Source organism: Pelodiscus sinensis, chromosome Z (assembly GCF_052426305.1).
Source record: "Pelodiscus sinensis isolate ZL-2025 chromosome Z, ASM5242630v1, whole genome shotgun sequence".
In the NCBI taxonomy this organism is placed as follows: domain Eukaryota; kingdom Metazoa; phylum Chordata; order Testudines; family Trionychidae; genus Pelodiscus; species Pelodiscus sinensis.
Window position 1 is genome coordinate 21,184,516 of NC_143085.1, and position 22,349 is coordinate 21,206,864.

Sequence of the window (22,349 nt, forward strand, 5' to 3'; positions counted from 1 at the left end):
TTAAGTTTATAGGAAACTTTTTCATCTGCATTATTACCAAAAGATCCAATTTAGCAAACAGCCCCATTCATTATACATATTCTGTATACCAGTGGAAACAAGATCTTCATTTTAATAGGACAGAGCTTTGATTAGCCTAGAATTGCCAAGAACATTTTCTCTTCCCAGTTATTCACATACATATTCAATAACAAATTGTTTATAATGAAATATTTTTAATTGGCGATGTAAAAAAAGTTGGCTGGATTCACAGAAAAATGTGAAGCCAAATACAGTAGTTAATAGTTGCTTAACATTAGGATTTGTACAAGCATTGGTATGAAAAACACTGCTGCAATTTAATGGCAGTTTTCTAGATGATACAGAAAAACCCCCCAGTATTCCCTCATCTTAGCTTTAATCAGTAAAGGTTCAGAAGATACATTAGTTTGCTGCAAGCTTCCCACTAGGAAAAAACATTTTAGTTAAAAACTATCATTTAACATAAACATTCAACAGCATATCTGCTTTTTTAAATAACATCCTTCCAAAGTCTCTGTCATAAAATACCTTCTTCAATATAAGGCTAAAGCAAGGATGTATATTGCCAGCCTCCTATACAGAGGTCCGGCAATTTATTTTAATGACTGAATACATCAGCATTGTTAAACCATATACAAAAATCCAGCACCTTAGAAAATACTTGAAGATTGTGGCTTTTTTGAAGGAGTGACAAAGGCAGAATACCTATATACAATAATAGATTACCCCTTTCTTTTCCTTCTTTAGGTGAAACATATTACCTTTAAACTACAGATTTTTAAAAACTGAGTTTCTATAAATCTAAGGGATGGCATATCATTGTAGTATGCAATGTGGAGAAGATAGTTAGTCTAATATATTTTGTCTGCATTAAAGGATTGTATACAGTTTAGTTTTTTAAAAACTTTAAAAAAGAAGAAAGCTCTTCCTTTTACTAGAGCTAGAATGCAGTCAAAGCCACAAAAACCCCCTACTACAAAAACCCCCTTCTGTGTCAGTAGGTTATGTGATTGTCCCAACAACTTGATTACCTGCATCCTGCTTCAAAGGCCTTTTTAAGACTACACTTGAAGGGAATCCGCAACAACGCACAGACTGACATTATTCGCAAATGACAACAAGCGATACACAATCTCAGTCACACTGAACACCATGCCGTCCAGAGTCTCAAAAACAACCTGGACATTATAATCAAACCAGCTGACAAAGAGGGTGCTGTGGTCATTATGAATAAGTCCGACTATAACCAGGAGGCAACCAGACAACTCTCCAACACCACATTTTACAAACCTCTCTTCTCTGATCCCACCTCGGAATACCAAAAGAAACTACACTGTCTCCTGAAAAGCCTCTCTACAGCTACTCGGGAACAAATCCACACAGAAACACCTTCTGACCCCTGACCAGGATTGTTCTATCTGCTTCCCAAAATCCATAAGCCTGGACACCCTGGATGTCCCATCATCTCTGGTATTGGCACGCTCACTACTGGTTTATCCTGCTATGTAGACTCTCTTCTCAAACCCTACGCAACCAATACCCCCAGCTATCTCCAAGATACTACTGACTTCCTAAGGAAACTACAAAACATCGATAACCTCCCCAATAACACCATCCTTGCCACTATGGATGTAGAAGCTCTATACACCAACATCCCACATGAAGATTGATTACAAGCAATTAGAAACACTATCCCAGAGGATACCACTGCCAATCTGATAGCAGACCTATGTAACTTTTTTCTCACCCACAATCATTTCCAGTTTGAGAACAACTTATACCTCCAGATCAGCGGCACAGCCATGGGTACACGCATGGCCCAACAGTATACTAATATCTACATGGATGACCTAGAACAACATTTCCTCCACTCCCATCCCCTTTTACTCCTTCTCTACTTATGCTACATCGATGACATCTTTATGATCTGGACGCATGGCCAAGAAACACTGGAGACATTCCACAGAGATTTTAACAACCTACACCCCACCATCAATCTCAGCCTGGACCATTCTACACGAGAGATCCATTTCCTGGACACCACAGTACAAATCAGCAATGGAAAATTAGACACCACTCTCTACAGAAAACCCACTGACTCATACAGTTACCTACATGCTTCCAGCTCCCATCCAGAACACACCATACGATCCATCATCTATAACCAAGCCCTTCGATACAACCGCATCTGCTCTAATCCCACTGACAGAGACCAGAAACTTCAGGATCTATAAACCTCAGCATTTATAAACCTCAACTACCCACCCGGAGAAATAAAAAAGCAAATTGAAAGAGCCAGACAAATACCTAGAAACCATCTACTTCAAGACAGACCCAAGAAAACCAACAATAGAACACCACTTGTCATCACCTACAGCCTCCAACTTAAACCTGTCCATCACATTATCAATAAACTACAGCCTATACTGGAACAGGATACTAAACTCCAAGAGGCTCTGGGAGACAGACCCATAGTCTCCTATAGACAACCACCTAACCTCAAGATGTTTCTTACCAACAACCACAGGACATACCACACTAATACCAACCCTGATACCTTCCCTTGCAACAAACCCCGGTGCCAGCTTTGTCCACATATTCACTCTGCTGATACCATTATTGGACCTAACCAAGTGAGTTATAAGATCAAGAACATATATTCCTGCGCATCAAGAAATATAATTTATGCTATCATGTGCCGAAAGTGTCCGTCTGCTATGTACATTGGACAAACTTCTCAGACACGTCGCCAAAGGATCAATGCCCACAAAACAGATATTAGACAGGATCACAAAGAAAAAAAAGTTTCTTGCCATTTCAACCAGAAAAGACATTTTCTCAACAACTTGATTACCTACATCCTGCTTCAAAGGCCTTTTAAGACTGCACTTGAAAGAGAATCCTCTGAACTCTCATTCATGCTTAAATTTGACACTTTACGCCTGAGTTTGAATAAAGAATCTAATTACCTTACCCATTACAAAGATAGCTTCCCCAATTATCATCTCTAATATCATTAGCTCACAGACATTTACCTTTCCTCTCCCCCCCAACCCCTTCTGTTCTGAAATTTGATTTGTCCTTTTCATATGTGTTCATTTTTTTAAATTGTATCCTTTGGTATATATGGTTGTGACAATTTTCTTCCACTATTTGATCTGAGGAAGTGGGTCTGGCCCACGAAAGCTCATCATCTAATAAACCATCTTGTTAGTCTTTATAGTGCTACATAGTCCTTTTTTTTGTTTGTTTGTTTGTTTCAGTAGGTTATGTGTCATTTAACAGCTTGCCACTATTTTTCATATCTGGTGGAGTTTCCTGCAGTCTGTTTTCCCCTCCCCATGTTCAAAATTTAAAATTAAAATGGCTTTGAAAAAAAACTCTGGCTCCTCCTTATTTCAGGATAGCTGCTTTCTTCAGCTCAGAAACTGACTAAATTATGTGGGTGGACTAGGTTTCCTTGCTTGCTTGCTTGTTTACCACATCATTAACAATGATCAGGATCTGAAATGCTTTAATCCTACCCAACTTTTCTGTTCTTTTGTTGTTTAAATAGCATGCATATTCCAGGGTTCTTCAAAATATTATAATGAACACTTCAAAATATTTTTAAAGGCATAGCAAAGTTTATATGCAGAATGATGCAATTATTCCTCCCCCACCTCACTATGGAAGTTCTGGAAAGAACAGATTTTAGTATCTAATGATTTTTTTTCTCTGTATGTTGACTAGTTCTGTTGTAATGCAGTTTTGAGGCTACTTCTAATCAATACATTAATATTCATGGAAGTATGGCTGTCAATTCATGGTATCAGCAACTTAATAACACAAACTATTCTCAAAATTGCACCCGGCTCTTACTATATTTAAAAGAGCTGCAGTGGACGTAGCTCCTGGACATGGAGTAAGCTGGGACTGAGGAAGCCTTCTCTTGTAGACTAATTATGTAGTCAATAACAATTTTTCAACTACATTATTAGTGGATTACCCACATCTTAACATCTTTATTGCTTACTATGTCTATATCTGTTAACCCTCTGAAGGTATGTCTACACTACAGAGTTAATTCGAAATAACAGATGTTATTTTGGATTAACTGTAATAGCTGTCTACACATACAAACCGCTATTTCAAAATAAATTTGAAATAGCAGAGCACTTATTTTGAATTAGGTAAACCTCATTCTACGAGAAATAACACCTAATTCGAAATAAGTGCTCTGTAGACACTTATTTCGAATTAGGGGGCCTCCAGCCCTTCCCAGTTCCCCCTGAGGGCCACTCTGGGCCAAACCAGGAAAACTTATCTGCTCCCTCCCAGCCCTGGAGGCCTTAAAGGGGCAGATTCTGGCCACAGTGCCAGTGCCAGTTGCCAGCCAGCCAGCACCCAGCCAGCAGACGGTGCACCTGGCACACCATAAGCCAGCCACCCACTGCCACCCAGCCCTCCACCGCTCCCCAGGACCAGGCTGGCAGCTCTCAGGAGCCTGCCAGGGGCCGCAAAAGGCGAGCGCCTTCCTGGTCTAGTGCAGAGATCGTGGGCCTCATTAAGATTTGGGGGGAGGCCTCTAATGCCCATGATCTCTGCAGTAAGTGCAGGAATGTGACCATCCACAGCCACATGGCTGCCAGCCTGGCCATCAGAGGCCACATGCGTAGCCAAGAGCAGGTGCGGAGCAATTTCAAGGAGCTGCGGCAGGCGTATGCCAGGGCCTCCCAACCAGGGGCTTACCCGGAGGCCTGTCCCTACTATGAGGCCCTGGTCTGCATCCTGGGGGGGGGTGTCAGATGGTCCATGCCCCCCCAGGTCATCATTGACCCTGGGGCAGAGGGCCCTGCCCCTGACACAGGGAAAGAAGAGGAGGAGGACGACGGCAGCCAGGAGCCTGCCCTGCACCTAGTAACCCCAAGCCATCCCAAAGAGCCCATCAGCAGCCTCATCCGAGGCCGGAGAGGCCTTCACATGTGAGTGACATCACGATCCTCTTATGTGGGGCGGAAGGGGAGGGGGAGCCCAGGGACCTTACCCTGGGGAGAGACCCTGCACACTGCCCTCCCTCCAGATGCCTCCTCTACACAGAGGCAGAGCACATCTCCGCTTCCCTTCCCCCCACATCACACTGTAGGTAGCAGAGGGGCTGGGCCAGCTCACACTCACCGGGGATAGCGGGACGTGATGGTGTGGAGACCTGCCATCCTCGCCTTGCAGAGGGGGCCTGGGTTTCACCCACTGTGTCCCCAGGGAGAACTGATCACTGCTCTTGTTTCACCACAGCTGTAGCACCTGCGAGTGCAAGACCCACCACCCTGCCTGGATCATCCACCCGAACCCGGGCCAGAAGGCACACCTGCAACCTGGAGGAGTTCCAGAGGCAGCAGCTGAGGTTGCAGTGATGGCAGGTCCACAGGGAGGAATGTAAGGTCCCAGACCCCAGTGGGGCAAGCCAGGGGGACTTCAGTCCTCGTCCACCTGGAAGCTCTCTCGCAGGGCTTCCCGGATGCAGACAGCCATCAAAGGGCCTCCTGGCTGGCACCCGTGTGGGGCTGTGTGTGTACTGGCCAGCCAGGCAGTCAGCCTCTGCCATCCAGGCTGGCAGGAAAGCCTTCCCCTTCCTCTCACACAAATTGTGGAGCACACAGCATGCTGCCACCACGTGCGGAATATTGTGCTGGGAGAGGTCGAGGCTGGTGAAGAGGCACCTAAACCATGCTTTCAGTCGGCCGAAGGCCCCCTCGACCATGATGCAGGCCCTGCTGAGCCTGGCATTGAAGGCCTGCCACATAGGGCTTCATGAGCCAGGGCTATAGGGGGTAGGCTGCATCCCCTAGCAGGCACACTGGCATGTCCACGTCCCTGACCCTGATGTGGCAGTCGGGGAAGAAAGTCCTGGTGTGCAGCCTCTGGCACACGGAGGAGTTGCGGTATACCCACGTGTCCTGTGCCTTGCCCGACCAGCCCACATTAATGTCTGTGAACTGGCCCCAGTGGTCAGACACAGCCTGCAGGATCACGGAGAAGTACTTCTTCCCGTTTATGTAGAGGGAGGCCTGGTGGTCCGGGGAATGGATGAGGATGTGTGTTCCATCAATTGCCCCCCTGCCAACCGCAGTTGGGGAAGCTGAGGGCACTGAACCCCTGGATGACCACATCCAGGTTGGTGAGGTGGACAACTCTGCAGAGCAGCACCCTGTTGATGGCCTTCACCACCTGCAGAGAGACACACAAAACCAAGTATCACTGGGGTACCCTTTTGCTTGGGATTGTTCTTTGCCCCACTCCCAGGAGCAACCCCCACTACAATCCTGGCCACTGCAGTGGTCTGTAGCACGGCCGGAATAGACCAAACCCTCCCGGGGAGGGCACTTAAACCACCTCCCCCCCGTTTTCCCTGGGGCAGCCCACATCCTCCTCGCAGCCCCCCGTCATGGCCCAGGGGCCGGTAAGTCCTGCTCTGATGGTGAATCTCCCCATGCTGAACTGATTCCTGACAGATCAGTAGCTATCCAGCATGGAGAGTTTCCAGAGGGCTATGGCCACCCGCTTGTGAAGGGGAATGGTGGGCCTCATGCATGTGTCCCATCGCTGCAGAGCAGGGTCGCCACTCGCAGAGCTCCAGGAAGGTGTCCTTCTTCATCCTGAAGTTCTGAGTCCACTGTTGGTCTCCCCAGCGCTCCAGGATGATGTGGTCGCTGCTGGTGTCCAGACAGCAGATGCGGCGGGGCATGCTGGCATCCGGGCACTGCTCCTCCAGGGCTCCCAGGTGGGGTAGGGAGAGGGCCAGGGGGCTGGCCTGCAGCAGAAGGTGCCAGGCAGCCTCCAGCAATTGCTGCCAGGCTTGCAGCAAGGCGTTCAACATGAGCACCAGAGTGTCCAGGGGCGGCTCTGGCTCCATGGTGCCGAGTGATGCGGTGTCCCAAAGGAGAGCCGACTAAAGCAGATGGAGAGGAAAACACTTTGCTGTCCCTCAGCGAGGTAGTCAAGCAAGCGGGAAAGCTGAGAACCGGCTGTCCAGGGGGGTCCCTTTAAGCACGAGCCTCAGATAGCCTCAGGCAGCAGCCACACAAAGCAACTACTGACCTGATGCCCTGCTGGAACCGGTTTCAGCTGCCCCTAGCATTCAATCAGTGTGGACCCGCTATTTTGAAATAGCAAAATGCTATTTTGAATTAGTTTTTGGGTATAGATGCGTTATTTCGAATTAGCTTATTTTGAATTAACTAAGCTATTTATAGGTCTATCCATATTATAAGGCAACATCCTATTACTACTGGGTTCGGGAGAGTTTCCAAACAGTGTAAATTAACCAATAAAGATAATTTTTAATCTAATTTCTCCAGGTGGTGTATTCCAACCCACATCCAGAACCACAGATGATATTTTGGCTGAATTGTCTGGATATTTTTCCAGTCTAGCACTTAAAAATACACCCTAATTCTCAGTGTGTGACTCCATATATATAGCAGATGAGATAAGGCACCAACTTCCAAAGTTTTGACAAAAATTGAACTTGTGCTTCAGGCTATTTATTATTGCCTTCAGTTCTGAGAGCACCAGGAAGGAATAGCACATTTTCTGTATCAGCAGTTGGTAGATAGCTCTTTGTTTAGAGGAATATTGCTTATGAGAGATTTAGCTGTGTGACAGACCGGGCTGCGTATGGGCACAGCTGAGGGCATCCGCTCAGGGCCCCTTTGTACCACTTTTGGGGTGAACACCCCCTCATGGGTGCAGCAGTGACCCGGCTGCTCCCCTCACAATCCAATAACGTGACACCCCCAATGCAAAATTGATGCAGAAAGTGAGGCCAGTAACATCACTGAGGGCATCATAGGCCTCCCCATGTTTTGGCTCTGTGTCATCACATGTTCTAATCCAATGTTAGAAACAACACTATAGAGCTGGATGAGTATATGAGAACCCAGTTTGCCTAAAATAGGCTTCATTATTGACAGGTCTGTCCTAGTGATAACCACGTCCTTGTACCATCTCACCAACCCAAGGTAGAACTTGGTAAGAACCACAGCTACTTGGATCTGCTTTTGCAGCATGATCCCTAAGTGAGTCAGGTGATTTTGACCTGAGCTGAAAAAAATAGTGAATTTAGCCAGGCCAGCTCTGGCAACTCTCTGAACAACAATTAACATTGTGTGAATGCAGGTATTTTTTCACTTAGGGGCTGGGTTACAACATCAGCTGGGATAAACACATCTGCCATGACATAATCATACCGCGTACCCGCACGGTTATACATTGAACTTTCAGGAGGATACTGTCTCTCTTGTTCTTTCAGTCTCTTAAGCTGAAGTTCAAGTCTAGCATTTTTCTCCTTGGCTAGTGCCATCTTCTCTGCATGCTCTGCCAGTCTCTCTGCAAGTTCTGCCTTTCTCATTTCAAGCTCCCAATCCAGCTCCTACTTTCTTTTAGCAATTTCTTCCTCTGTCTTCTGCTTTCTTTCAGCAGCTTCCTTGGCTCTCTTCTGCTCCCTTTCAGTCCTATCTCTGGTTACTAACAACCATTCCAGTTCTAGTTTAGAGGCCCTTTTTCTAAAGGTAATGCCTCTCCCCAAGCACAAATCCTTCAGAGCACTTTTGTCCAGACTCTCATATAATCTTTGGCTCATTGCAGCAGCTCTTTAACCAACCAAACTCTCAACACCAAAAATCAAATTTAGACAGCGTGGGGTCCTGACCCAAAGCTCAATTGACCAAAACCTGTGGATCCTGCCGACTACGCCACTGTGACAGACCGGCTGAGTCTGGGCACAGCTGAGGGCATCTGCTCAGGGCAAATTGCTCAAATTTGGGGCTTCTTGCAGCCCCCAGACTGGTGACCTTTCCAAACAGGCCACAAACCAGTCCCACAGAGCGCTTCAGCTGCCTGCCTGAAGCCTCACGAGCAAAACCCCTCCGACACCCCAGCAATATCCGTACCCCAGATGGCCCCGGGCCTCATACATAGATGTGTGTGGGGGGGGGGGGGGCGGTCTTAGAACCCAATCCCACCTACCCCGAACAAGATCTGTCTGGTTCCAAGAAACTAGCCACAGATCCCTGGTCACTTTACCCTCCGGACCTTACCCACAAATCACGCTGAGCCAACCCTTTAGCACCTAACATCTAAAGGTTTATTGCTACAAGAAAGAAAAGCATGAGAGTAAGGTTGCTAAAGAATCATACATTACATGCATCAAACCTCCCAGTTCTCAATGTAGGCTCTAGCAGAGATGTTATAGCTGCTGGCTTAAAAGTCCTTGTTGCACATCCTATAGCAGGATGGGTCCACAGTTCTTCCCAGCTCATGATTCCCTGCAAGGCTGCATCTGGGGTCAGAAGCAGAGCTGAAGATCACCTGGAGTCGACCACATGGCATATTTATACCTCCTTCCTGGTTTCTTCCAGGCTGGCTAGAGTCACATGGCCAGTGGCCAGGTGTGTCTTTGGCCTTCAGAGGCCCATTGTTCCCTGGGGCTTCGCTCATTAGCATGTCCATAGGCCAACATTCCTAGCCCATTACTCAAGCACTTTCAGGGAGACTTCCAGTCTCCATACAGAGTGCAGATCCCTAACTCCACACACAGACATTATACAGATATATAAAGAGCAGATACAGATCAGAAGAAAGTAAGCTTTTGTTTGACCCCTCATATGGCCCCCTTTATACCACTTTTGGGGCGACCACCCCTTCATGGGTGCAGCAGTGACCCTGCTGCTCCCCTCACAATCCAATAACATTGCAAGCTGTCTTAACTAACTGGAAACTTCTCCTGTCTATTTAAATGATAAATAATATCCATCTTACTCCAGGCAACCAGACTTGGGCTAGTTTGTATATAGTTTGTCCCTATTATATAGGAAGAATGAAATATAAGATTTGAACTAGCGTGAGATATCATAGAATTATTGGATTGGAAGAGACCTGAGGAAGTCATAGAGTCCAACCACCTGTTAAAAGTATGACCAATCCCAACTAAATCATCCCAGTTAGGGCTTTGTCAAGCCAGGACTTAAAAACCTCTAGGGATAGAGATTCCACCACCTCCCTAGGTAACCCATTCCAGTGCTTCACCACCCTCCTCGTGAAATGGTTTTTCCTAATATCCAACATAGACATCCCCCACTGTAACTTGAGACCATTGATCCTTGTTCAGTCATCAGATACCATTGAGAAAAGCCTCTCTCCATCTCTTTGGACCCCACCTTCCAGTAGGTGAAGGCTGCTACAAGTTGGACCTCTCTGGTCCAGCACCTTTGGGACCTGACCAAATGAGGGAATTTGCCGGACCAGAGGAGGTCCCCTGCTACTGGCTCTCCAGATCACCTTCCTTCCCAGCTGCTAGTCCCCCAACACTGGTACTGTATTGCCCTGGCCCCAGCCCTGCTGTTGGGGATGCCATGTCCCTGGCCCCAGCTCCGCTATCATGTGTGCTGTGTCTGCTGCATCTCTGTCTCTATTACTTTAACTGCAACATCCCCAGCCCTGCTACTGTGGCTGCCACAGCCCCTGCTGTGCTACTGGGGCTCCAATGCCAGTTCCTGCCCCAGCCCTGCTGGGCTTCAAGCTGTCAGCCTTCTTGCCAGTAGAGTTTCCAGCCAGGATTCTCTGGTCCAGGAACACCCATGGTCCTGCTGGGTGAGGGGAGATGAGGGAGTCATGGTTTTGGGACCACATCCAACCTATATCAAATCCCCCCTCACTCTTCTCTTCTATGGACTAAACAAGCCTAAATCCATCAGCCTCAACTCATAAGTCATGTGTTCCAGCCTCCTAATATATAGATATAGGTTATACTTCACAGTACCAAGATAGTTTCCCAATAGCTGGAGAATAGTATTTACTGCATAGGGTAGTTTTGTTGTTGTTGTGTAGGCAAATTTGAGCTGTGAATGATTTATAAGAAGAAATTAATTATGCTCCTGCAATGGAGATTAAACCCTGGTGAGAAATTTTCTGGTATTTCTAGAGAGACATGATATGTGTTTTAAACACACAAATATTCTTTCTTGGAGAATAAGCATTTCCAATTTAATTGTATTACCATAGAGCTTACAGGTTCCAAATGGAATTGAAGCCCTGTCCATACACATTGGTATGTGTACATTCCAATCCAAGATGTGATTGCAACTTGGGAGACTTGCCTATGTGAGCATAGCTAAAAATGAAGTATAGATATGTTGGCAGAGGTTTCAGAAATACTGTGCCCATGCACACACTATGCCCAGGGTGCTACCTTATGTTGCTACTTTGCCTTTGTTGTTTTTAGTGGTTCTAGCATCAACATATCTACCCAAACTGCAATCACCCTTTGGATTGCAGTGTACGGATACCGATAGTGGGGGACAGTCCTGATTGGAAAAGGTTTGCAATAGAAAGATGCAGACTGGACAAAGTCTAATGAAAGACAAAGAAATTTTAACCCCAATAGAAATTTTAACCCCAGTAGACTCAGGGGGAATTGAGGCACAGAGACATTATAACATGCTGGAGGTCTATTGTGGCACAATTGTTACACAAATCTACATTTCACATGTCCTAATTCAGTACTTTGTCCACAAGATAGTTGTTCTTGAATACCAGTCATGATATGTGGTGATAACTTAACTTCCTAATGATGTGAATCTGCTGACTGTACTTCACAGACCTTAACAGTTTTAAAGAGATTTTAAATAAGAGGCCAGAGTAATTCTTGGCACAAGTTACAGATTGCAACTTCCTTGAAGCCAATGAAGCTTCTCCTGTTTTAGTCCCAGCAGCGAATTTGTTCTAGCAAATTTGGATTTAATTTGGGCATTCCCCCAGTGAGGGCTCTGGATTGATATGTTACCCATAGAGGCTGGAAACTGCTTGATGCCATCTTTCTTTCCAAATTTTAACCCAGTAATATGTACCTGTCACTCTGAATTGGGATCAGCAGGTCACAAACACATCATTATTTCCTTCCCTGTTGAGCTGAGAGAGAAATATTTCTATGATAGATAGGAGGCATGAGTTCCAAGAAGACACTGTTGGTAAGCAGTTCTCAGAAGCCCACAGGAAATATTAAAGTAACTCAGAGATGGGGCTAAGCAGCAAAATTTGTATCAAGAGCAGTGTTCCCTGTAAATTGAGCCCTTGGGTGGCCACTCAGGAGATTCAGAGGCTACCCAGCTGATTAGCTGAGTACCCACAGCTGCTCACAGCTGGCAGTGTGTGTTTCTGCTGATGGTGCACATCCACACATGCCTTAGTACATATAACACAATTTATTCTGCACATGGATGGTAAAAATTAGAGGGAACACTGACCTTCCCCCAAAAGTTTGAGGCTATTTAGGCCTGACTCCTTTTATTGGTAAAGGGAAGACAGAACTTTTGTTCCCTAGCTATACTTCATGTGAAGAAGGGAAATCTTGGGGTTAAGGTACAGGATCAGGCTTCAGAAGGATTAGGTTCAGTTTTCAGCTTTGGGCCACTTCTGTGTGTGGCCTTGGGAAAATCATTTAATCTCTCAGCCCTCTCATTTCCCTAGCTATCAAATAGGGAATAATGGTTTTCTACCTCACAGTCTGTTATGCAAACAATGATGGTGAGGTGTCCTGGAGGAATAGGAGGAGCTTCTACAGATAGAATTTACAGTTTAAAAACACATCTGTCCAGGAATTATTAATTTATTTGTATTGCAGTAGTTCCAATGTGTCCAGTCATGGAAAAGAATACCATCCGGTACGTGGTGTACCATCAGTGAACAAAAAAGGACCTATTTCCACTATGCAGTGTAGTGATGCTGCAGCGATCGATCCACCAGCCATTGAGTTATCATGTCTGTTTAGATGACATAAATCAATCTCTGAGTGTGTTCCCACACAATACTCCACCAAGATGAGAAGAGTATTGCTGACCTTACTGCACATGAGATGCTGTGGTATGTTGACTTCAGCTATGCTATTTGTTTACCTGAAGTAGGTTGATAGTGCTGTTTAGTGTAGACAAGGCCAAAGACAGTGAGCTCCTTGTGGCAGCATGTATTTGCAATTCAATATCTCTTCTTCATAATCTTAGCAAAAGAAAAAAAAGGAAAAACAGCTCTTGATGCCCTGTAATATCACCTTTGAAAAAATAACCAAAGAAGTATAGGAATTTCCTCATTTCACAACAAGAAGTCTCATTTTCCCTCTGAGCAGTTGCTGGGCTTATGTTTTCATGCGGCAATGGAAGATGGGGATCCCCAAAAATGAATAGGAAAAGATGATCTTGATCTTGGGGAAAAGCTCTCTACTGAGCCAGCTAACTCTCCTTCTAATAACAGAGAGTATCAAACTTGCAACTTAGTGAGAATGTATGTGCTTCCTCTTTAAATGATCCTGCTTTGAGTTCCCCCCAGCATAATCAACAATCTGATCTCTTTTTTGCTCTTTGACTCCCAGCAGCAGATTCCTACTCCTAGTAAGAATACTGATGCATTGAATACCTCCAAAAAGTTGTGATTCTTGTGCTTAAGCAAAGTCTATGGTTGACTTCATAGTGACTACCTGACTTTGATGCAGCTACTAATATTTTTACAGTTAAGCATATGCTCAGGTTCCAAAATAAATCCTACCTGATGCCTTTTTTCCCACAGCCATAAAATTGTCACATATAGTGCTATAAGGAAACTTGCATAATCTAGTGATTAAATCACATGACTGAGAGTCGAGAGAAGTGGAATCTCCTGGCTCTGCACTAACATGTGTATAGGACCTTGAGCACATCATTTCATCTCTCATTTCAATTAGGTACACATAGATTATCTCTAAAATGCAGAGAATACTTATTCCATTTCTTGGGGATGGTAGAAGTGAAATTGATATACGTCAATGCTTAGCTTGAACAAAAGAACTATTTTAAATCAAATAATTAACTACAAGAAACTTTACACTGCCACTATGGGTAAGGCCTAGTCTGATACATGAATAACATCTCCTGTCATCTTTGTCTACTCTTTTCATCCTGGTGGAGTACAGGAGTCAATGGGAGAATGCCCAGAGGTCAATTTATCACCTCTAAGTAGATGTGGTAAATTGACTACTAGTGGATTGATTGCTACAGCTTTGATCCACCATGTAGGGAAGGCAAGTCCTAAAGTTTGACTGGTACATGGAAATGGGCTTTGATTCATTCCCAAGACACTGACTGTGTATTCTGCAGAAGCAGCAATCACTGGAACCCATACATAGCGACCTACTGCATATAATTCTTGGTGCCATCTACACAGTAGCAATTCCTGACAGTCATCACAGGTCAGAGTATAAAGGGCATAAACTTTGAGACTATACGCCCTACATTCCTAGGGCGTATAGTCTTGGGTAGCACCACAGAGGTTCTTGTCAGAGTAAGCTTATGAGAGCCATCTTTATGGTATTTTCCAGTATCCCAGAATGGGGGCAACCAACTTCATGCTTCTCTTTGCCTTGGATTTTTTAGCATGTTTGGCTTAGTAAGAACTTGATGCTATGGGTTCTACTTATGCAGAAAAAGTCAGAAAATTCAAACCTCTTAATTCTCAACAGAAAATGAACGTTGGCATCACATTAATATTGATCTTGAATTTTCTTCCATGGAGTGGATTCAGTCAATAACAAAAGAGAGAGATAATCAACCCCAATATGAAAGGAGTGAAAGCCTGGTCAGAAGAGATGGTCAAAAGGTTTCTGGCAGAACATTTTTCCATCAAAAAATGCTATTTTGTGGAAACTGAAACTTCCCACAGAAGTGCATCAACTTTGACAAACTTGATGAAAAAGGTCAGAAAACCAGGTCTCAATAAAGTAAAAACATTTTGTGTGGTCACTCTGAGGAATGGAATGTCTTAATTGGTTCTTTTCAAAATTACTTTTCATTTTGAAAAGCCTGCTTGTGTATGTTGCATTTTAAACATTAAATTTGAAATGAGACACTTTTATTGAAATGGCTTACATTATTATTTGCTTTATTTGTATTTTGGTAGCAATTAGGAGCTTTCATGGTGCTAAATATTGCATAAACGTAGAACAAAAAGATGATCACTGCCCCGGAGCTTACAATTTAAGTAGAAGACAAAATCACAGTTGGACACAAATCAATTGATGGGAGCACAGGAAAACAATCAGATTTTTGTTACAATTATTGATGCAGTTCTCTGTACAAAGTACATCAGGGAACAGTTTTAAGAATGCCTCTATTCCAGTGGCAGCTGTCTGTTACTTATTCATTTTATTTATTTCACTTTAAACAGATACATTTACGGTGCATGCAGGAAAATCTCTGTGCTTCTGATAGACTGTGCTAAACAGTCACTGTCTATTACTTTTTTGTTTCCCTCTCTACCGCTTGTGACTATCATCACAACTAGGTTCAGTGATTACACAGGAAGAGGAGAAGGGGTCTTGTGCAACCGCTCTGACTAGGAGTGGCCCACAGCCTGGGAGTCTGAGGCCCCTGGTTTAAACCATCCCTCCTATATGGAGGTTATGACTGACTTTTATGCCCTTGCAGACAGATATGCAATGACATCCAGCTAATTTCAAACAAGAAGTTACCTGTCAAGAAATCCACAGTGTGTCTATTTTTAGTGCTGCTTTTGCTACACAGAGCTATGGGTCCAGTTTCTTACCTGTGCCAAGAAGTTGCTTGGCCCACTGGAGGCAGAAGAGACCATGAGGGAGCTGATTACGATTCCTTGATGCTGGATATGTTAGAGTTCCCTACCATAGCTGGCTGTGATTCCTGATGCAGGCTCATGCCTTTACCTTTCTAACATGTCCCATCTGCCAGACTGGATGGAGAGCTTGGCAGAGGAGGCAGCTCTGCTGATGTTATGCCAATTGAGAGTTACCATTCTTTTGGGAAATGAAAAATCCCCAAACAAAAACATACACTCTCTCTCTCACACACACTCATGCCCACTCACATTTTGGTTTTGTTCAGCAGAACTGGAAAATTTGGGTTGCAGTTAAAGCATCAGCAGGATAATGTAACCCTTTTATGTCTTTATTTTGTGAATGTGCTATTCATAAACTAAAATGTTGAATGGGTCAGGAACATGAATTGTCTGATGATGCACTAATCGTAGATGTATATTTGTTTTCTCTAAAACATTATTCTGTGACTACAGGTCATATATTAAAGGACACTACTGAAATACTTTGGTTAGAGAAGATGGATTAAGTAGGCCACTCATATGGATTAAGACAGTAATGTCGATGATACAGTGCTTATACAGTGCATGGAGTCATCTCAGCTCTTTGAAAAGTTCTTAATCCCTTTTTAGATTACTTCCTTTTGAACCTCCCACATGTTGATTGCACTAGTAATCCCCAAAAGTATTAAGATTGTGATATCCTTGTAATTCACTGGCATGAATAATTTCAACTATATACAGTAAGGACCAAATCCTGATCTCATTTAAGTCAATGATGAAATTTCTGTTGATTTTAATGGGACCAGGATTTTATTTCTAATGGGGTGATTTGGCCTAAGTGTTTCTTCAGTAAAATACATAGAATAAATCAGAGATAATTGTAATATCTACAAAATTGCAAAGAAAACATTATTTTATAGGTTGCCATACAACTTAAATATATGTAATGCTTTCCATTTTTGTTCCCATATAAAATAACCACCATATGATGACACAAACATATTCATCTTACTTGAGAGGAATTATGCTTGAAAACACAAAATATTTAATTTAATTATGATTGGCCACATGGAAAAAATTAGCATTGCATGTAATGAAGCTGTCAGTGATTTTTGTATAGTGGATAAATACTACAAATCAGCACAAGTTGTTCTGCTTGTCAGCATTCAGGAAACAAGTATGTTTAAAACTTGGCAACACAATCTTAAAATATGGACAGAAAGAAATTAAATTTTAAAGTTGTTAATTTCCTAGTTTTATACCAACTTAATTTAGCCAGAACAGATTCTCACCAGCCACTAGATACTGTGAGGAGAATTATTGAATAGACACAAAGGCTGTGTCTACACTGGCATCCCTTCCGGAAAAGGGATGCTAATGTAGCACTTTGGAATAGGCAAATCCACGGGGATTTAAATATCCCCCGCGGTGTTTGCATTAACATGGCTGCCGCTTTTTTCCGGCTTGGAGATAAGCCGGAGAAAAGCGCCAGTCTAGACGTGATTCTCCGGAAAATAAAGCCTTTTCCGGAGGATCTCTTATTCCTACTTTCAAGTACTTTAAGTAACTACATAAAGTACATTAAGTAACTACACCAGATGCAGGCATGGAATGGTCATGTGCAGGATGAATTCCTTTCACTCAAGAGCAGGTTTTGAAGAGGTGTCTTTCCACTGTCAAGGCCCAACTGTGGGTTGCCAGGCATAATGAAGATCCAAAATGAGGGGCATGAAAAATGTACACAGGAAACTAAAGGATGTGAGATTCTGTCATTCAGTGTAAATATCTCTTTCTCAGGTTGGCTTTTCATAATTTTTTATGCAGATCATGTGGGGGCAATCAATTTGTGGGTTGTGCCCAAGGAAAGCTCATGGTACTATCTACATGTTTTGTTAGTCTTTAAGGTGCTATTAGTCTATCTGTTGTTTTTTAAGTTTTTCCTGTTACAGACTAACTCGGCCAGCCCTCTGAAGTATTTGTAAGTATGGTAGTATTCCAATGAACCTCTTACATTAATCTACCATTTGAGACACAGGTTGGTAAACATGCTGTTGAGGAGCTCTATGACCTTTTCCCTTAACTTAACAACATTTAGTTCCGTTCAGAGGAAGATGCAAACAGTAGCCTTAGAAGCAACCAATTAAAAAAGGAGTTCATAATAAAATCAATGTATTATTCAAGTGATGGTAATCTCAGTATCCAAAACAGCTGCCTCATAGTAAAGGTTGTTGAATTAGTACTTCAGCAGTCCCCATGGATACATGGAGGTTTTTTTTGCTCAACAACTCTTCCCCTCCCCCTACCTCCGGTATGTAGCTCTTCTCACTCTATCCACTGCTATTTTGTCTTTTTGTCTCTAAGGGTATGTCTACACTACAGCACTAATTCTAACTAACTTAATTCAAATTAGTTAATTCAAACTAAGCTAATTCGAACTAGTGCATCTAGACCTAACAACTAGTTCGAATTAGCATTTTGCTAATTCAAACTAGCATGTCCACATTGAGTGGAACCTGAACCGAGGTTAAGGCTGGCCAGAAGCAGTGCCGGCAGGGCATCAGTTTAGGACTCAGAGCGTGGAGCTGCTGTCTCAGGATAGCTGAGGGCTGTGCTTAAAGGATCCAACCCCCACCCCGGACAGACAGTTCTCAGGGTTCCCCGCCTGCTTGTCTACCTCGATGAGGGACAGCTAAGCAGTCCTGTCTTGGAGTGCTCTGAGTGCCCACACTCGGCACATCACAGGACTCAGCCATCAGCCCAGCTGCACTTGCCGCAGGCTGCCATCTGGGGAGGTCAATCGGGGGGCTGCAGGAGAGCTTCCACCCCGAGGAGCCCACAGAGCCACCCCAGTCCTCCGCATCAGGGGCTCATACCCCATTCCTCCCTCACCTCCTTCCACTTACCCCTCCCTAGCTTCCTTTCCTGATGTACAAAATAAAGGACACGTGTGTTCAAAAATAGAAACTCTCTTTATTGAACAAAACTGTGTGTGTGGGGGGGGGGGGGATTAACCTCTGGGGAGACTGGGAAAAGGAGGTGGGAGAGGGGAAGAGAGAAGGTGGGAGAGGGGAAGGGGAAACCTGGCAGGAGGGAGCTGGAAGGGGGAAGCCAGGAGAAGAAGGAAGAGGGGAAGTATCAAACTATGGTACACTATATCTTCAGTACTGTGTACAGATGTGGTCTCCTTACCCCAGAAAAGATGTTTTGGCATTTGAAAAGGTTCAGAAATGGGCAACTAAAATGATCAGGGGTCTGGAACAGGTCCCATATGTAGAGAGGCTAAAGAGACTGGGACTTTTCAGCTTAGAAAAGACGAGACTGAGGGGGGATATGATAGAGGTCTATAAAATCATGAGTGGTGTGGAGAGGGTGCATAAAGAAAAGTTCTTCATTAGTTCCCATAATAGAAGGACTAGAGGACACCAAATGAAATGAATGGGTAGCAGGCTTCAAACTAATAACCGAAAATTCTTCTTCACAAAGCAAATAGTCAACCTGTGGAACTCCTTGATGCACGAGGCTGTAAAGGCTAGGACTAGAACAGAGTTTAAAGAGAAGTGAGATAAAGTCATGGAGGTTGGGTCCATGGAGTGGTATTAGCCAGGGGGTAGAAATGGTGTCCCTGGCCTCTGTTTGTGGAAGGCTGGAGATGGATGGCATGAGACAAATGGTTTGGTCATTGTCTTCGGTCCATCCCCTCCAGGGTACCTAGTGTGGGCTGCTGTCAGCAGACAGGCTACTGGGCTAGATGGACTTTTGGTCTGACCCAGTATGGCCGTTCTTATGTTTTTATGTTCTAAGTTCAGGGTCGGGGGTCTCACTGGACCACCTTGATTTTCATGCAAACCTGCTCCTGGGTTGCCAGGCTGGCAGCTATCCTGTCCTTGACGGCCACTTTCCTGTGCCTAGTGCGGAGGTCGTGGATGAGGTCCATGATGTCTGCACTAGACCAGGCGGGCGCCTGCCTCTTGCGGCCCCGGGCAGGCTCCTGGGAGCCACCAGCCTGGTCCTGGGAAGAGGCAGAGGGCTGGGTGGCAGCGGGCGGCTGGTTCGTGCTGTGCCAGGTGCAGGGTCTGCTGGCTGGGTGCTGGCAGACTTGCACCTGGCACGGGTACCGTAGCCAGACCATGCCCCTTTAAGGGCTCCAGGGCCGGGAGGGGGGTAGACAAGTTTCCCTGGTGGTGTCCAGAGTGACCACCAGGGTAAGCTGGGGAGGGCTAGCCTCCCACTAGTTTGAATTAAGTGGCTACACAGCCCTTAATTCGAACTACTTAATTCAAACTAGGCGTTAGTCCTCGTAGAATGAGGTTTACCTAGTTCGAATTAAGCGCTCCTCTAGTTCGAATTAAGTTTGAACTAGCAGTGTGTATGTGTAGCGCCTATTAAAGTTAATTCCAGCTAACGTCTGTTAGTTTGAATTAACTTTGTAGTGTAGACATACCCTAACAGATTGGACACCCCTGCCCTAACCACTAGGCCCCAACAGCCATGCTGAGAGAAAATAGGTGCTGGTACACCGTCTCAGGGAGGGGGCTCCAGGCTGGACAGTATTGGAGTCAGTTGGAGGGTCAGATGGAGAGTTGGGGTGCTGAGCAAGCTGCAAGCTTGTGGCTGTGAGGGTTCAGGAGTTTGTGTTGGGTGCATGAGGAGCTCGGGCAGGAAGGATGGAAGTATGATGGGCTCAGGACAGATTTGCTGCGTGTGGCTTGTGAAGGAGTGTTGTGGCAGAAGACTGGGGATGTGGGGGTGAAGGAGTTTGGGGATGTGAGAGGCTCAGGAGAGATGGTTCAGGTGTATGATAGGCTCGGGGGGGGGGGGTGGGAGGAAGGGAGGGATGCAGACGTGTTATGATGCTGTGGCCAGATGGGGACTTGTTGGCCAGCATTCATTTTTAAATAAAATTTTATGTCAAACACAATATGTTTCAGCTTTGTCTTTATTTATGAGAGGGGTGAGTAACCTGTTTTGAGTCAGGGGTCACTGAACCACAGAAATGTCAGTTGAGGCCACACAAGTAAGATGCAAAAAAACAATTCCTCCAAAAAAAACCAAGCCTCACTAATGTGGCCCCAACTGTGCTGGTGGGGGTAGGGGACATGCCAGTGCTGGGGCAAGGTGCTGGTGGATCCTGGGGCAGGTGGCAGGGTGCTGGGACAGGGTGCTGGTGGGGGGGGGGGGGTCTGGCCAAGGGAAGGGGACAGGGACAGCTTGGCCGGTACCTGGGGATCCCAGCTCTCAGGAAGCATGTGGGCTGCTCTTCCCCTCTCCCACTCCCATAAACAGCTGGCACACTTTCTGAAACACCAGGTTTGTCGCTCAGCCGGGGACTTTCTTCCCCCACCTGCCTGCCTGTGCAGGGTGTGTTTGTGCATAGGAGTCCTGGGACTGCATGCCAGCTCCAACTTCTCAGGAAGTGCGCACTCTTCCTCTGCTCCCTATTACAGCTGCATGTTTCCTGAGAAGTTAGAGCTGGCATGCAGTACTGGGATTCTTATTCCCTCCCTCCCCCCAACTCTAACCCAATCCCTTTCTCCTCCCCTCCCCTAGAGCCAGCCCTCCCACTCTAACTCAATCCCCTTCCCTTTCCTTCCTCTCCCCTCTCCTAGAGCCAGCCCCCCGGCTCTAACCCAATCCCCCTCCCCTCCCTTTCCCCGCTCTAACCCAATCCCCAATCTTATGCCTAGGTCTGGAGTCAAAGCTACTGCTGCCACTGCTGCTATTGCCACACATGTCTCCCTCCCCTTGGTGATACCCAGCTCTGCACTGCAGAACTAATTTCAAATCTGCTTACTGCCTTTTATAATCACTGACATAATCCGTCCTATGGATTTCATGTCATGGTAGGCCAACATCATATCACCACCCACAGGAATTGGCCATCCGGGGAAGTACTGGGAGGCACAGTTTAATGTCCTTCCCGTGTGCACGATCCCCTCCTCCCCTGGCTCCTCCTAAAGGGCACAAAATCACACAAGCCTGGAAGAGACTGGCAACTAACAAACCACAACAAAAAAGGCATCCGCTGGAAATCCAGCCCCAAATGGGAGGAAGGGGTGCTCCTCTTGCACACACTGAGCCAAACCAGTGTAGTATGAGTGGAAACAGCTGTGTTACCTGGGAGAGTCTGGCAGTGAGGTTTGGGGGGAAGAAGAAGTTACTCACCTTGTGCAGTAATGATGGTTCTTCGAGATGCATCCCCATGGATGCTCCACTCTAGGTGTCAGGCTCGTCCTATGCTGCAGACCGGAGATTTTTCAGCAGTGGTCCAGCTGGGTTGTGCATGTGCAGCAGGAAGCACATGCCACTCAAGCTGACTCTGAGCATGCGCAGCCCAGCTCCCGCCAGTTCCTCCTGAGCAGAGAATATCTGAAAAACAGAAAAAGAGACTCCAAAGAGGGCAGAACGTGGAACACCCACGAGGACCCATCTTGAAGAACCATCGTTACTGCACAAGGTGAGTAACTTCTTCTTCGAGTAGTCCCCGAGTGCTCCACTCTAGGGGTATGTCTACACTACAGCACTAATTTGAACTAACTTAATTCAAATTAGTTAATTAACATTTTGCTAATTCGAACTAGCGCATCCATAATGATTGGACGCTGGGTTGCATTTAAGGGCAGCTGAAACCGGTTCTGGCAGGGCATCAGGTCAGTAGTTGCTTTGTGTGGCTGCTGTCTGAGGCTATCTGAGGCTTGTGC

The 22,349-nt window shown here is 45.4% G+C and overlaps 1 pseudogene; it reads left to right on the forward strand.

The window, feature by feature from the left end:
* The window catches only part of LOC149520695 (uncharacterized), a 52,421-nt pseudogene extending 48,993 nt beyond the window's left edge, over positions 1–3,428 (forward strand).
* The last annotated feature ends 18,921 nt before the right edge of the window (positions 3,429–22,349 follow it).